Source organism: Vulpes vulpes, chromosome 4 (genome assembly GCF_048418805.1).
Source record: "Vulpes vulpes isolate BD-2025 chromosome 4, VulVul3, whole genome shotgun sequence".
NCBI classification, from domain to species: Eukaryota; Metazoa; Chordata; class Mammalia; order Carnivora; family Canidae; genus Vulpes; species Vulpes vulpes.
In genome coordinates, this window is record NC_132783.1 from 25,611,795 (window position 1) to 25,627,859 (window position 16,065).

Below are 16,065 nucleotides of genomic sequence, written 5' to 3' on the forward strand. Positions count from 1 at the left end.
TTCTCATGTCAGCGACTGTTATTTGGTGCAAGTGTTTAAATGTTTAATGGACGGGGACCTCCTCCGAAGTCTCTTAATAATTTCTTAGATTAGCAGATCATGTGAAGTTCTTTTAAATGAGCTCATAAAAATGATCTCCCAGTATTCTTGTAAAGAGATTTTCCTGCCATCTTCTGATATAGAAGTATAAATACAAGACCAACATATAAAGACTAAATGTGATTATACAAGTTATGTCAGTAAATTCTGACAGTATGGTCCTTCAGGTAAAAGAGGGTTATTATGGGTGACAATGCATGATTCATAATAATCACATTTTCTTTCCCTTGACTTTGTCAAAGAACTAAAGAACAGTTTGGTGCATATAATGTTTCAAAGAAGTTTCCTGGAGTGTTGGGATTGATCTTCATGCCTCCAGATCTTGGTCCTTGCAAGTTTGTCCCAAGCCTGAGACACACATCTACTCATTAGGTGCAGCAAAAGCTGATTTCTGAACTCTCAAGAATGTAGGACGTAACCTGGGCTGCAGAGAATCCAATACCGTGATCCTGTTAAATCAATGATACTGCTTCAGAATGAGAGAGTAGGTACAGAACAAAGAGTGTTTTTATTCCTTTTCGAGTCTTCTTTTAGTCCACTGCAAACATTTAGTCAGGAAGCCATGCTTTGTTAAAGAACAAATGTTTTTCAATTTCAAAAGCTTCTCTTTACAATTGAAGGTGGTGGCCTTGATTCATTTAATTTCTATAGTATTGCATTTATAAGAAAACATAGTATAAAGAACAGAGACCATATTGCAAACAAAGTTTCCTTACAACAGGAAGGAAAGTTTCCTTTACTAAGAAGCATAGGATTTGGAAAGGAGAGAAAGAGGAGAAGAGTATAGGTATTAGTGACCTACCCACCTACTTGGGAACTAATGCTCCAGGGAGAGGGAAGAGGGAATGCTGTACACTCCTTTGCAAAGCCTTATATTATGCCTTTTGTTGGTGTTATATAATCCCTGGGCAGAGAAGCAATGTCTGAGGAAGTATCTGAAGCCTGCCTCTTTCAAAGAATTCTGCATACTGTGGCATGATGAGGAAAATCAGTGATAGCTTTTGGGTCTCCAGCAAGAATCACAGATTTGAGACAATCAGAAAAATGTGAAAGAGCCACTGTGGGGTCATGACAAGATCCAGAGGCATTAACACACATGACACCACAGAATAAGCCAGACCAGTCATACCTCAGTAGGCACTCCAGTGGGCCATCCAGTGATGAGAGAAGGAAAGGAAAATTCCAGAAGACAGAATGTGGACCTCTTTATACCCACCATGCTGGCATGCACCCAGAAGCCAGTTGTACAGGAAAGAAAGTTAGAGAAGACTCTGTAGAGGGGAGAAACAGTTGTGACTAGCGTTTAATAGATTTTTTCCCCCATAGTATTTTGTTGTTTTTTTTTTTAATTTTTATTTACTTATGATAGTCACAGAGAGAGAGAGAGAGGCAGAGACACAGGCAGAGGGAGAAGCAGGCTCCATGCACCGGGAGCCCGATGTGGGATTCGATCCCGGGTCTCCAGGATCGCGCCCTGGGCCAAAGGCAGGCGCCAAACCGTTGCGCCACCCAGGGATCCCTCCCCAAAGTATTTTGAATTCAAGTTGAATTAATCTTATTTGGCCAGTGTTACTGTATTTTTTCCTGCTAGTAAAAGGACTCAGATTCTGGAAGACTTGTGAGATTAAATAACAAAGGCAGCTAACTTTTCTTTTAACAGCTGAATTTACATTTAGTTCTATTATGTTCATGTCCGAGACAGGAAATTTCAGGATTTTCTAAAACCAACCTTCCTGCTAAATGTTGTGAGAATTTGGCCACACACAAGAGACAACAAGGATTTCAATTACCCTCCATCCATAAACAACTAGAAAACTGGACATAGTTTAGGAAGTAACTACTTTAAGAAACTTGATGGTAGGCAGTATAGGAGAATAATCTTGGAGGAAAGAGAAAGGAATGAGGTGAACTCTACCTTTGTCTAGACCTTCTGCCTAGAAGAATTTCTACTGAAGTTCAGGAAGGGGAATTCTAACAAAACTTGTGTATATGAATGAATTGAGGAGATAGAAATCATCATTTGGGGAAGCCAAGGCAATTAGAATTTGTGAGGCAGACTACCTAAGAGGAGGGAGCTATGCAGAAGTGCTCAGGATATTTTCATGGAAGTTGCATCAAGTCTTTGGCTGAAAATGAATTTGCAAACCCATCACTGGATATGAATAATTTCAGAGAACAGAACAGTTACCAGTGAGCTGAACAATTAATTCCTGGAGATTGTAAAGGTCTGAGAATCATTCAAGTTCCCATAAACCCAAGCAAAGAGACCTTCATGAATACATGGTACATTTAGTGGAGAGCCCAGAGAAGCCTCATCTTAAAAGTGGGGCTAAATGAGCATTAAAGGTATTCTAAATTCACCCAAAAAGATGTAACAAATGCAGTACTCAAGAACATAAAACCATGATGTCCCACATCACTAAAATCACTGCATATATGAAGAAGCAGAAAAATGTGACCCATAACTTGGAGAAAAGTCAATCAATGAAACAGACCCAAAATTAAACATATAATATATAAAAATATATAAAAATATAATCTTGATTAACAGACAAGAACTTTAAAACAGCACAAATCCAATATGTATATTGGATAGTGATAGAAATGCGAGAACGAAGCCCAGAAAACTAACAAAGGCTGAAGAAAAATTAGTCTTTAGTGACCTTCTGAGACAATAACAAATGATTTGACACTTGTGCAACTGGAATTTCAGTAGGTAAGGAAAGGAAGAGAAAAAAATACTTGATGACATAATAGTACAACTTTTTTTTCAAATTTAATAAGTTATAAACTTTCAGAACCAAAAGACAAAATGAAGCCTAAGTAAAATAAACATAAATCAAATCTCTCCAAGTTTTATTGTAATCAAACTGCCAAAAAAGTGTTAAAGAGGGAATCCTAAAAGCATCAAGAAAACAGACACATTGCACGCAGAGACACAAAGTTAAACAAAACAGCAGACTTTTTGTCAGAAATCATTCAAACCACAGAAAAGAGGCTTATCTCTCTAAAATGCTGACAGAAAAAAATAAAAAATAAAAATAAAATGTTGACAGAAAAAAATTCTAAATTCTATATTCAGCAAAATATCTTTCATAAATGAGAGTAAAGAGAAATTGACAAACTTAATATATAACTGATAGGGAAATTCAAGTGATCTAGAATTTGCAAATGATTTTTAAAACTAATAAAGTTGGAGGATTTATACCATTTGATTTCAAGATTACAAAGTTAAAGTACCAAGGCACTATAGTAATGGCAGAGAATAGACAGATAAATGGAACAGAAATGACAATGCAGAAATACATCAATTATATAACCAATTGATTTTTCAACAAAGATGTCAAAAATTTACGGCTGGGGGAAAGATTGTCTTTTTAGTAAACTATGCTAGAATAATGGATATATATATATGTATGTATATATATATATATATGTATGTATATATGTACGTATACACACACACACACACACACACACAAATGGATCTCAGCCTTCTCATTACACCATACCTGAAAAATAATTCAAAATAAACATAGGAGCTAAATCTTTTAAAAGAAAATATAAAGGAAGATCTTTATAACCTTGATTTAGGCAGAGATTTCTTAGGCAAGACATAATCATAAGCCCATAAATGAAGATTTTGTTAATTGGACTCCACCAAAACCAAAAATTTTACTTGTCAAAGGACACTATTGAAAATGAAAAGGCAGCCACAAAATGAGAGAAAATATTTGCAAAACATACATCTGTCTAAGGTAGATCCAGACACATAGCACAAAATATACAAAGAACTTGTATAACACAATAACAAGAGAAACTTTTCAATTAAGAAATGAGCAAAAGAAAGACACTTCATAAAAGAAGACACTCTGGCTAACAAGCTCCTGGAAAGATACTCAACATCATCAAGCATTAAGAAAATGCAAACCAAAATTATAAAATACCAGTATAGAACCATTAAAAAGCTTGAAATAAAAAGGCTGACAAATGCAATTATCGACAAGGACATAGAGAACACTGGAAGTCTCCTATATCTCTGGTAGGAATGCAAAACACTGCAATCACTTTGTATAATAGTCTGGCAATTTCTTTCTTTTTTTTAAATTTATGATAGTCACACAGAGAGAGAGAGAGAGAGAGGCAGAGACAGAAGCAGGCTCCATGCACTGGGAGCCCGATGTGGGATTCGACCCCGAGTCTCCAGGATCACGCCCTGGGCCAAAGGCAGGCGCCAAACCGCTGGGCCACCCAGGGATCCCTAGTCTGGCGATTTCTTTAAAAGTTAAACATAGGGCACCCCGGGCGGCTCAGTCCTTTAAACATCTGCCTTCCACTCAGGTCATGATACAGGGGCCCTGGGATTCAGCCCGCATCTGACTTGTGGGCAGGTGCTCTCGCTCCCTCCCTCTCAAATAAATAAATAAACTCTTAAAGGAAAAAAAAAAAACCATACAGTTAACCATGTGTCTACAAAAACAATAGTAAAAAATCTTTAAAAATAAATAATAGTAATGTTTGCCAGTGTTTTTTTAAACATATGTAGAAGTAAACCGTATGCAAATTTTGGCACAAAGAATGAGACAGGGAAATGGAAAATCCACCTATGTGGATTAGCATAATACTGTTTGAAGAGGATGATAATTTATTTTATTTTTTGAAGATTTTATTTATTCATTCAGGAGAGGCAAGAGAGAGAGAGAGAGAGAGAGAGAGAGAGAGAGAGAGAGGCAGAGGCACAGGCAGAGGGAGAAGCCGGCTCCAGGCAGGGAGCCCGTGCCGGGCTCGATCCCGGGTCTCCAGGGTCACACCCCGGGCTGCAGGCGGCGCTAAACCGCTGGGCCCCCGGGCTGCCCTGAAGGAGATGAGCATCTAAAACCACAGCCCCTATGGACCCGTCGTGTTTCCTTTCTGGCTCCAAGAATCGTTTCATTTGTCAGCTGAGAAAGCTTTTCCTAGGCTGCTGCTGCAGGCTCCTCCGGGCCTTGGGGCGCCTGCACAGCCGCCCCGCGCGCTGGGGTGACCACCGGCTTCCGCCCCCCGCCCGCCAGGCTGGACGGCGCCTTCTGGGGCAGGGCAGGTGGGGCAGCAAGTTCTCCTCCTTTCCTCCTGCTCTCCTGGGCCTCTGTCCGAGCTGCCTTCGAGGGTCCCGGGGAGCCGGACGGCCAGTTAAGGGGGTCCTGGCAGGGAGACCCCCGGACGGCGAGCTCTTCCCCGCGCGGCCGCCCCCGCGAGAGCGGCTGGGCTGTGGAACAGCACGTGAACCCCACGTCTAGGCCTCGGCCGCACCGACCCAGATCTGTGTACAGGCAGAGGCTTCTGGCCGCAGGCAGGAAAGCGCCGGCTTCGAGCTTGCTTTCTACCGCACGTCAACGGCGAGCGCGGCTGCAGGCTTCGCGGGACCAGCTCCAGGCCCGGGGACGCCCGCCTGAGCGGAAGCAGCTCCGCTCCCACAGTCTTCGGGTGCTCCGGCGCCCGCTGGCTCTGAGGAGCGACTGCGCACGCGCAGGTGAGAGGCGGGCGGGAGGCCGTTGGGCGCCTGCAGTTGCCAGCACATGCGCGGTGCGGCGGCAGGGACTCCCCGAGGGAGACCAGGGTTTCGGGGCGCATCCGAGAGTCCGGGCCGCCGAGCTGGAAGCCTGCCTGAAAACACCCCGCAAGGTGCGCTCTCCCGCCGCGGCCCTGCCCGGCCACTGTCCGGGCGCCCTTGGCCGCACCGCGGAGGACGGCTCTCTGTGGAGGGCACGCGGGCTCCCGGGCCGCCGCCCCCCTCACCGGCGGGGCCTCCGCGAGGTACGTGCGCCCCCCGGGCCTGCCTTTCTGAGGGCGGGACGGGGGAAAGGAATCGGATGCGTCTTTGCAACCCGGGGAGGAGAGGATTTTCATGCAATTTGATGACCGGATGTTCTGCGGGAGGTGGCGGAGGGTACAGCGATGGCGGTTTGTTTGTGGCGGAAGACTTTTTAAAAGTTCAGGCTATAAGAATGAATCGAGACAGGGCATTCGTATTTAGATGGAATAAATTCACCTGCCAAATCCATCACATTAAAGAAAAAATGTGGGCAGCCCGGGTGGCTCACGGTTTAGCGGGCCTGCAGCCCAGGGCCTGATCCTAGAGACTCGGGATCGAGTCCCGCTTCGGGCCCCCTGCCTGGAGCCTGCTTCTGCCCCTGCCCCTGTCTCTGCTTCTGTCTCTGTGTGTCTCATGAATAACTAAATAAAATCCTTAAAAGAAAAAACGTTAATGGTCTTTAGGGGAAGAGGAGGGAAAACTGAATTTCTGGCCAAACACCAGTTGGTCATTACTGCTGAGCTTTACCAGACAACTGTGTGTTCTGCTCTACCCTTGGTTTCAGTGCCCTCAAATACCATCACAAGTCAGGGGGTGGGCTGCAGCTCTGGGAGTGTCCCTAACAATTCCCCTTTCTTTTAGGAGTTTGATGTCTTTCAGGATTTTCCTTTTTGTCGTTTAAAGCCGCTCATGAGATGCAATGGGTGGTGGGTTAAGTGGGGAAGTCAGATTAGTGTGTCCAAATGTGGAGAAAATTCCTAAAGACAGGATGATCAACAACAAGAGAAGACACCTGGGTGACCAGTTGGTTAAGCGTTTGCCTTTGGCTCAGGTCATGATCCCAGGGTCCTGAAATGGAGCCCCGCGTCAGGCTCCTTGCTCAGTGGGGAGTCTGCTTCTCCCTCTCCTCCTGAGCTTGTGCTCTCTGTCACTGTCTCTGCGTCTCTCTCAAATAAATAAAAACCCTAAATAAAAACAGACAACAAACCACAATAGCAAGACCGGGTCCCAGAGATTATTCGAAAGAGCAGCACAAAAGTCCCATTTATCTGAAGGGTGTCTTCTTATCAAATAATTTGAATTTGCTGTGGTCAGGGTCTGTGGAAGTCTTCATGGGATTATGGATTACACAGAACTGGAAGGGCCTTTAAGAAATAAAGTTGGTATTGTACTGGAATTAAAAGAAAGGAGTTAAGAGTTAACAGGGTATGATAAGGGTCTGATTTTCATCTAGATTTCACCTTCCACTCCAAAAAGTCCAAAGCCAAAGTGGCAAAAGTAACTGAGTAAAGCACACATATGAGGAATGCCTTTGCTCAATTTTTCCCTTGTTTTTAGGAAGACCAAAAGGATCCTTTGTACTCCAAGGTACTAACACTTGATATAGATGAAAATCTACATAAACCAACATGATATCTGTCTGCAACCGGTAGGTACTATTTAAATGTCTTTTAGGGGGATCCCTGGGTGGCGCAGCGGTTTGGCGCCTGCCTTTGGCCCAGGGCGCGATCCTGGAGACCCGGGATCGGGTCCCACGTCGGGCTCCCGGTGCATGGAGCCTGCTTCTCCCTCTGCCTGTGTCTCTGCCTCTCTCTCTCTCTGTGACTATCAAAAATAAATAAAAATTTAAAAAAAAATAAATGTCTTTTAGGGAGAAAGGATAAGGTCTGAAGCTTGGCCGTGTCTTTAGCGTCTTTCCCAATATCTAGGCTTTGCCATCCAGGAAAAATCCAGAGCAGTGTACTAAATCAAAGTAATTGATTGCTTTACCGAGTGGTATCTTGAAAGTTTAGAGAGTTGGACTTCTATGGTTATTGTTTGTATAAATAATGCTTTATGAACCATAGTGATATGTGATAAAATCTCATAAACACCTATAGATGTACTCAAATCACCTTAGATTAGGTAGTGGACTTTTAATAAATGTTCTGCAGTTTGCTTGTACATATCCTGGTTGATTTCTTAGAGTCCTGGCAGCTTCTGAGCTAGTGTTTTTCTAAGACTCTGAGGCAGTAGTTATATTGTTTAAGAATCCAATCAGTAGTTTTATCCTTATTCTGGATACACTTCCATTATAAACAGTTGATGGAAATACACACACACATGCGTGTGTGTGTGTGTGTGTGTGTGTGTGTGCATCTGCACACCCAGGTCCATACATAAAAGCCATTATCCCTCAAACGTTTTTCATCTTATTCATAAGCCAAAACTAAGTACTATTGAGGAGCATATGGTTCTTTAAAAATCTATTAAGGAAAAATTTGGATTTAAGGGAAATAATTATCCATTAAATTCTCAAAACATTCTCGAAGCACCTGCGTGGCTCAGTTGATCAAGTGTCTGACTCTTGGTATCAGCTCAAATCATGAGTTCAGGTTCTGCATTGGGCTCCATATAAATAATAATAAGTAATATTAAAATAATAATAATAATAAAATAAAAGGAAATTCTTAGAACATTTTCGATCTAGACTTTACCCTTAAGTGGAAAGAATGGAGAAATTTAATATGTCCAATTTTTTATCATTTTCCCTCTGTTCTGTGCAAGAAAAACCAATAGAATTAATGTGGTTTTGGTGTTATTTTCTTATTCTAGTTAGCTTACTTTAATAATATCACTTAATATTTTCTTTGCTTTTATACTAAGTTTCTGAGTTTTTCATGTACAATGAATGTATCTGTGTTGTGATTTCCTAGTTTCTTCATGGAATGTACTATTTTATTTCTGGATATCTGATCATATTTAAATGCCTTAAACTTTCCTGGTCAAAGAGTAACTTCTTTTCCCTTTAATATTCTGCAGAGGGATTAAGCAGATTCTTACAGGTTGAAATGTTTAAATACGTCTTCAGAACACTCATGGAAGAAAGAGTAGCTCTGTCACATTTTTAGCAACAACACACTTAAAAGAATAGCTGTCCAACTAAACTAAACCTGCTTGTGAAGTCCACTAGAGTTGATCCCATCCTAAATTACTTGGCTACATTAGTACATTCGTATAATAAAGAGCGAAACATAACAGGAAGGTAAGATAGCTGTGTCTGAAACACATGAGGTACTGATATATATTAACAGACATCAGTTTCTTTTCTTTTTTTTATAATAAATTTATTTTTTATTGGTGCTCAATTTCTAACTTGTGCTTTCAAATTATGAAGGGGAATTTGAGATGCTTTCTATCTCGTTTTTGGAAAATTTAAGATAATTTTAGAATAGGTTAGATTTAGAATAGGGTTTTTTTCTTAGTTTGAAGAAATAGTTGAAAAAGTAAATAGGAATTGTGTGCCATGGCCCCTCCTCCATCAACTGGGTCTCAGAAACAGTGTTCTCTTCCTCTTGGCTTACAGAAACCAAGTTTCTGTACTTGTGCTGCTAGGTGGACAGTGTGGGTGAACAGGGAGGGACAGAAGGACCAGAATGCACAGACTTCTCTTTCCATTTCAGTTTTCTATCATCTATCGGCTATGAATGACCAAGCCTTGTTTCTGTCCACTTGCAGCCCCCTTAAATGAGGCTGTAAGAGAAGACCCCCCGCCCCGGCAGCATTCACAAATTGATAGCTTCTGGGTCACATTAGAATGTTTTAATTTTTTTAAATTCAACTTTGCTTTTTTTCTTTGCTTAAGGTACTTGTCATACTTGAATACAGAATGATACACAAATTAAAGTGTATTATATTAATTGGAACTGATCACATCATGGGGAAAGTTGGCTGGGGCCTGAGTGGCAGTTATAAATCCCAACTGCTTGAGTCCTTGATGAACATTGGTTTACTGAAAGGTGTTAGGACCAGGTTTTGCCAAATTCTAGAACTATTCTCAGATTGTGGTATGTGCCTTTATTCTGTAATTACATTGAGGCTGCTTCAGGTCTTTATTACTCCAGTAATATAAAATTGTGTAGTCACAGAATCTCCCAGTTACTATTTCCTGCAAATTAATTGGCTACCTTCAAAGGCTGATGAACAGGATACCTCTTATTGATTGTAGTATTGAGTATTGTGTGACTACTGAGTAATAGCTCCTGCATCCCTCCCCACTTCTTTCTAATGCTGATTTTCATTCAGGTAATATAATCTTTCACATGACCATATGCTTTCCTAATCCAATTACGGTAATTTTTTTTTAAATTGTATTTAAGTTCTACTTAACATAGATTTGCAATATTGGTTTCAGGAGTAGAATTCAGTAATTCATCACTTACATACAACACCCAGTGCTCATCCTGACAAGTGTCCTCACCACCCATCTAGCCCATCCCTGCTCATCTCCCTCCAGCAGCCCTCAGTTTGTTCTCTGTCCTTAAGTCTCTTATGGTTTTTTCCTTCTCTCTTTTTTCCCCCTTTTCCCATATGTTCATCTGTTTTGTTTCTTAAATTCCACATATGAATGTGAAATCATATAGTATTTGTCTTTTTCTTACTGACTTATTTCTCTTAGTGTAATGTGCTCTAGCTCCATCCACATTGTTGCAAATGGCAAGATTTCATTCTGAGTAATACTCCATTGTATATAAAAGAATGCATATTCTACTTTGGGATGAAATGTCCTGAATATACCTGTTAAGGCCATCTGGTCGAGTGTATCATTCAAACACTTGTTACTGTCTTTGTTTTAAAATCTAGTTTGATATAAGTTTGGCAACCCTGGCTTTGTTTTGCCATCCATTAGCATGATAAGTGGTGCTCCATCTCCTTAGTTTCAATATGGGGGTGTCTTTAGGTCTAAAATGAGTCTCTTGTAGGTAGCATATAGATGTGCCTTTTTAAAAAAATCTATTCTGATACCCAATGTATTTTGATTGGAAATTTAGTTCATATACATTCAGATTGCTTATTGAAAGATATGAATTTCATGGCACTGTGTTACCTATAAACTTGGTGTTTCTGGTGATGTTCCTTTCTAGTCTTTGTTGCTTTTTTTAGAAAAGATTTTTTATTTATTAATTCAGAGAGAGAGAGAGAGAGAGAGAGAAGGCAGGCAGAGAGGCAGAGACACAGGCAGAGGGAGAAGCAGACTCCATGCAGGGAGCCTGACATGGGACTTGATCCTGGATCTCCAGGATCACACCTTGGGCTGCAAGCAGTGCTAAACCACTGGGCCACCGGGGATGCCCGTCTTTGTTGCTTTTGATCTTTTTTCTCCCACTCAGTTCCTCTTAATATTTCTTGCAGGGCTGGCTTAGTGGTCTATGAACTCCTTTAGTTTTTGTTTGTGTGGGACACTCTTTATCTCTCTTCCTATTCTGAATGACAGGCTTGCCAGATAAAATATTCTTGGCTGCATATTTTCCCCATTCAGCACAATTATGGTAATCTCATTCTTCTTGGCTGCTCATATTTTAGAAACAGGTATGATGCATTTCTGGTCAATGAGCTATGAAGTGGAATATTGTGGGAGCTCAGGGAAAAACTTTGTCATAATTAAAGAGACACAAAAACAGCATTTTTACTGGATATCATTTTGTCACATATGGTGTAAGGTAGTTAACATAAGGATAAGCCTATATCCTGAATAATGCAATATTGAAAATTGGAAAGATCCTTGATGATGTTGTCGAGGCACTGAATTAAGCAACCGTGTAGCTGCCTAACTGCAGAATTTCTCTTATGAAATGATCAATTTCTTAAGACGTCAGCTAGTGAGGCCAGGATTTTCTGTTTCTTGTAGCTGAAATCTTCCTCATTAATACACTATGGGAACCATTTCATTATTGAATAATTTATAATTATAAGATTTATCAGGCTATGTAGAAAGGTTTTTATCTCAGCCTGTTTCGCAGAATAAATTATCCTTGAAAGGAGAGGGAAAATTGGATGATGGTAGAAAGATAAAACAGAGTAAGGTTAAACGACAAAAAAGATGTGATGGTAGCCGAGACCAGGGGTCAGAATGTATTCTAACACATTCATTTAGATTAAAATGTTATATATATATATATCATAAGTCTATAGGTATATGTAAATCTTTCTTCTAAGATTGTGCAGATAGTTCATATAGTTTGTGCTTCTGATGAATCTTGAGTACTTTCATGTTTCTTAAATTGCTAAACCTAAATTATGAATGTTGTGTTTACTCAACAAAGTCCTCTTATCTACCATTTATTGAGCTTAGCTTCAATAAACTTTGAACATAAATTAAAGGTTTCTATGAACTAAGCTTCTCTTCTGAAACTGATTTATGATCTCAGTATAAGCAGGAACAAAGAATACTGGCTTAAGTAAAAGGCAGGTAGGGATCCCCTCCTCTAGCCATCTCTCACCAATGTGTCCCAGAGCCCTGAGAGTGGGGCAAAGCTCTTTTTTTTTCTGGATGGAGAACCCTCTCTGGCAGTTCCTTCTCAGTTGCTTGTGATCTACTAGCCTCTGGAAGGGGAAGGGCAAGGGCAAGATGTGCAGACTTCCTATGTTACTTTCCAATAGCTTCAGACTACTTGAAGAGTCAAGGAGAAGGATATTGTGGATCAAATAGACACAAATCCTGAGTATATATTTAGAAATGCTCAGCATACTTGGTTTGAATTTAGAGACAAAGAGTTTTTCATTGTGATCAGGTTCCTATTCCTTTGGAGGCAGGTATCTTATCTGTCCACCTGTCTGTCTATTCACCTATAGCTTCCTAGTTCAGCCTCTCTGGTATGTTCTATTTAATCTGCCAAAGAAAAGGAAACAGTTACACCATCACATCATTTGATAGGAACTTTATATTACAAGTTAGAAGTCATAAAGGAGGAACAGAAATATTTTTTGGGATAAGTTAGATGAGTAGAAGATAACTTCTCTAAAGTCACATGTGCCAGAAAATACACATAGGTTTTTAGAGTCCTGGGGAGAGTATGGGAGGAGGGGTAACCTGCTGGCTAAACAGTGATGTGGCATTAGCCTAGATTAAGACTACTGACTCTGATCTACAGGCCAGATCCTACCTGCTGCCTGTTTTTTTTTTTTTTAATGATTTTATTTATTTATTTATTTATTTATTTATTTATTTATTTATTTATTTATTCTTGAGACACATAGAGAGGCAGAGACACAGGCAGAGAGAGAAGCAGGCCCCATGCAGGGAGCCTGATGTGGGACTCGATCCCGGGTCTCCAGGACCATGCCCCGGGCTGAAGGTGGCACTAAACCGCTGAGCCATCCGGGCTGCCCTGCTGCCTGTTTTTGTATGGTACACAAGCTAAGGGAAGGTTTCAACATTTTTAAATGGTTGAAAAAAATTAAAAGAATATTTTGTGATACATGAAAATTGTATAAAATTGAAACTTCAGGTTCCATACTTGGTTTTATTGGCATGGAACCGTGCCCATTTATTTACATATTTTTTTCTGGCTGCTTTTGAGATAGGAAGGCAGATTTGAACAGATATTATAGTCCTGCAACAAAGGCTTAAATATTTACTCTCTATCCCTTTACAGAAATTTTGTTAACCTCTGACCTAGACCATTGTTTCTCAACCCTTAATGTTTGTATATCATTTGAAGATTTTGTGAAAATATATAGTTTCTGATTCAGTAGGTCAAGGGAGCCTACGTGTCTGTATTTCTTTTTTTTAAAGATTTTGTTTATTTCTACATGAGAGACACACAGAGAGAGGCAGAGACACAGGCAGCGGGAGAAGCAGGCTCCATGCAGGGAGCCTGATGCAGGAATTGATCCCCGGCCTCCAGGATCACGCTCTAGGCGGAAGGCAGGTGCTAAACCACTGAGCCACCCAGGGATCCCAGTGTCTGTATTTCTAATGAGCTGAGGACCACATAGTAAGTGGCGATGGTCTAGTGCAGGATTAACACACTTATTGTTTAAAGAGCCAAGTAATAAATGGTTCACAGTCTGCAGCCTATTCAGTCCTTTTGTTACAACTATGTACATCTGCTGGGTAACGTAGACATAGACAACATATAAAAGATCAGGAGTGGCTGTGTTCCAATAAACATTTACAGAAGTAGGCTTTGGGCTGGAATTGGCACGAAGATTTACTTTAGCATTCACTGGTCTCAGCTGTTCAGTGTGGGTGTCCATTAAGTAATAGGCACAGTCCTACCCTCAACTTGCTTACTAGTTTTATAACATATTCCAGTAATGATGATAAAGAGAGCAGTTAACTTGTATTGGGTAATTATCATATGCCAGGCTCTATGTGAAGTCCTATGAGCCATCTCTTATTTAATTACCACAACAAATCCTAGGAAGCAGATACCATCATTATCCTTGCTTACAGATGAGAATACTGAGCTTCAGAAAAAAAAAATTAATCAAAGCTGCCAACAGCAAATCAGTGGTGAGCCTAGGGTAAGGCATAACTCATGATTATTGAATGACTGTTGGATTATAGATGACTGGATCAAATCTGTGCATTCTTGGGAGTTCCAGAAGCTGGAGAACCAGACTGTGACTATACTGACTTCCTTCATTGTGAGGCCTGGTTCTCAAGGACCTGAGCAGTGAAAGACAAGACATCTCTTTAGAGGCAACATTGAATGTAGGTGTCAGAAACTGGATGTTTGACTCATGCCAGAGCATTCTTTTTCTTGAAAGATTTATTTAGTACCTTCACTGCATGTTTTTGAAGTTAAGGCTCTTAGAGATCTCAGAAAGCACATTTTTCATAGTTTTGGGATTTTCCATGCTCCAAAAATGAAATTGCTTTACTTTATAATAACATGTTATTTTAGGCACCAAATAAGTATGGCATTTTGCCTTCCTTGTGTACTTTGGATTTTTTAATATAAATTTATTTTTTATTGGTGTTCAATTTGCAAACATATAGAATAAACCCAGTGCTCATCCCATCAAGTGCCCCCCTCAGTGCCTATCACCGAGTCACCCCCCCCCCGCCCACCTCACCTTCCACCCCCCGCCCAGTTTGTTCCCAGAGTTAGGAGTCTCTCATGTTCTGTCTCCCTTTCTGATGTTTCCCACTCATTTTTTCTCCTTTCCCCTTTATTCCCTTTCACTATTTTTTATATTCCCCAAATGAATGAGACCATTTAATGTTTGTCATTCTCCTATTGACTTATTTCAATCATACAATAAATGTCCCTTCTAACCACAGTGACTGAAATTACATTTCTCCTTCCAAATTCTATATTTTTTCCTTCCTTCTTAGCTGCAATTACTAACGTAAAGAGTAGATAGACCTTGATTCTGGCCTAAATATAAGACTACTTTTATCTGTCTTTACACTGTTATTTCCATGTAAATGAATGTTTTTAGGTAAGATGCCTATCAGTATAACTACATTATAATAAATTAATAGGTCCCTGAGAGCAAACATGTTGTTAATAAAAATGCTTTGGAAAAAACTTTCTGGAGTCTCAGACACAATCTCCTTGGACTATAGATACCATATAAAGATGAATAAGTATGCCATTTTTTATGAATCACCTGTTGAAAAACTTTTATGTCATTGCTCTGATGAATAAGACTAGGTTTCATTTTATAAGCAGTCAGTGTAGGTACAGGGCAAGGAGGAATATGTCAACATTTTCTAAGTCTTAAGTATCAATCTTGATATGCCTAGGTGGATCAGTGATTTGGCACCTGCCTTTGGCCCAGGGCAAGATCCTGGAGACCCAGGATTGAGTCCCGCATCGGGCTCCCTGCATGGAGCCTTCTTCTCCCTCTGACTGTGTCTCTGCCTCTTTCTCTCTCTTTCAGTGTCTCTCTGAGGCAGAGACACAGGCAGAGGGAGAAGCAGGGTCCATGCAGGGAGCCCGATGCGGGACTCGATCCTGGGTCTCCAGGATCATGTCTTGGGCCAAAGGCAGATACTCAACCACTGAGTCACCCGGGGATCCCATGAATAAAAAAATCTTAAAAGAAAAAGCATCAATAACCTTAATTTTTTAGGTGGGCAAGGAAGTTAAATATGATACTTAAATAGGAAATCAGGTACTTACAGATTCTTAAAGCCAGAATTTAGGATGGTCTAATCTAGCCATCTCTGTACACTCCTATTTTTCTATGTAAGTCCCAATTGATTAAGTAAAATTCTTAAAGTCATTTGCTTCTTTAACACAAATATGTTAGTTTTTCCCCCTGAATCTGGGAACATGTATTGGTTTCCTCGGGCTGTTATAATGAAGTACCATAAGTTGCTGGCTTAAAACAACGGAAATTTATTATCTCGCAATTCTGTAGTTTAGAAGTCTGAAATCAATGTTTTGGTCGGGCCA

General features: G+C 40.5%; 1 long non-coding RNA gene across 1 annotated transcript in view; it reads left to right on the plus strand.

Annotated features, from left to right (window-relative positions):
• The first annotated feature begins 7,232 nt into the window (after positions 1-7,232).
• Positions 7,233-16,065, plus strand: part of LOC140598445 (uncharacterized) — a 64,391-nt gene continuing 55,558 nt past the window's right edge. Inside the window, exon 1 of the long non-coding RNA XR_012000876.1 lies at positions 7,233-7,319. This is a non-coding gene — a long non-coding RNA (uncharacterized lncRNA). The remainder of the gene's footprint in view (positions 7,320-16,065) is intronic.